Genomic DNA, 1,793 nt, shown 5'->3' on the forward strand with positions numbered 1-1,793 from the left:
ATTGAAGAAGGCCTAAGGAAATGAAAAAACATTCCATACTCATGGATTAGAAGAATCAATATTATCAAAAATTTACCTAAAATACTATATAGATTCAGTGCAATTCCTATTCAGATTTAGATGACATTTTTAAAGGACTCAGAACAATCAATTATCAAGTTTGTGTGGAACTATAAAAGACCTTTAATAGTCAAATTTATATTGAAAAACAAGAAACTAGCAGGCATCTCATTACCTAATTTGAAGCTTTACTACAAAGCCATAGTAATCAAAACAGCATAGTATTGGAACAAAGTCAGACTTTCAGACACATGGGACAGAATAGAATATCCAGTAACAACCCCGCCCCTCAAATATATAGTCAATTAGTCTTTGACAAAGAAGCCAAGAACATGAAATGGAATAAAGACATCTTATCAACAAATGGTGTTGGAATAATTTCTTACCATGTGTACAAAATTAAAGATGAATCCATATCTTACATATTACAAAAAAGTCCATTCAAAGTGGACTAAAGACTTTGCAATTAGAGCTGAATCCATAAAGTTCACTGAGGAAAACATAGGCAGAACACTCCAAGATTTAGAACTTAAAGAAGTCTTTGGTGATAAAATGCCAATAGCAAGGGTGTCATCAAATCTGAATAAATGGCTCGGTTGCTTTAGAGAACTTCTTTGAATTGTCTTAGGAAAGTGAATGCACAAACTGCATATGAGAAAATGAGAGACAACGCAATTCTATGTGGGAGAAAAACAGTGTTTCTTAGTTGAATGTGAAGAATAAGGGGTATAAGGGGCCGGCGAGGTGGCGCTAGAGGTAAGGTGTTTGCCTTGCAAGCGCTAGCCAAGGAAAGGACCACGGTTCGATCCCCCGGTGTCCCATATGGTCCCCCCAAGCCAGGGGCAATTTCTGAGCTCGTAGCCAGGAGTAACCCCTGAGCATCTAACGGGTGTGGCCCGAAAAACCAAAAAAAAAAAAAAAAAAAAAAAAAAAGAATAAGGGGTATAAATGAGGGATTAGCCAGCCACAGTTTTTTCTATGGCATAAAAAGAATGCTCTTCTCTGTCAGATTACAACATGACTCGCTTGTAAATGGAAAAACAAAACAATTCACATAGCTCCTAATGAGTAGATACATTCAAGTAATAATCCAGAATTAAGAAGAGAAGATAAATTTTAACATCTTAAAGCAGTTCCTGAATGGCTAGTCTTGAATATCAGTACTGAATAGGGGAATTTAAAAGGAGCCGGTTTTTCCTAATTTCTGAGGGAAAGGGCTTTGTTTTAGGGGCTAATACAGATAACTAACTTTTTAAGGTCTGACTAAGAAATAGATTTTAGGAAAAAAAACAAATTTATCTAAAAGACATGCTAATCTACTTGGTGAAGGTTTTCTCAATAGCCCAATACTACTTCCTGGACAAAACTTTGGATGTTAAGTTATGAGGCAAGAATTACTGTATATACTCGAGTATAAGCTGATTCGAGTAGAAGGTGACCTCCCTAATTTTACCCTAAAAACTGGGAAAGCTTAGTGACTCAAGTATAAACCAGCAGCCACTGGTAAATTTCAAAAATAAAAATATATACCCCAAACTAACACAATAATTTGAGGAATCAGTAGGTTAAATGTTTTTCAATATTTATTGCTAAAAAAAAACTGTAAACTAGCAACAATAACTTTAAAACTTTAAATAAAGTGCAGAAAACCAGAGCTAAACAGGTAATCAAACTAAATCACAAAGGTTAAAATCCTTCAAAACTGGATTGATTCTTCCTCCTCCTCCTTCAGC

The sequence above is a fragment of the Suncus etruscus genome, chromosome 8 (genome assembly GCF_024139225.1).
Source record: "Suncus etruscus isolate mSunEtr1 chromosome 8, mSunEtr1.pri.cur, whole genome shotgun sequence".
NCBI lineage: Eukaryota > Metazoa > Chordata > Mammalia > Eulipotyphla > Soricidae > Suncus > Suncus etruscus.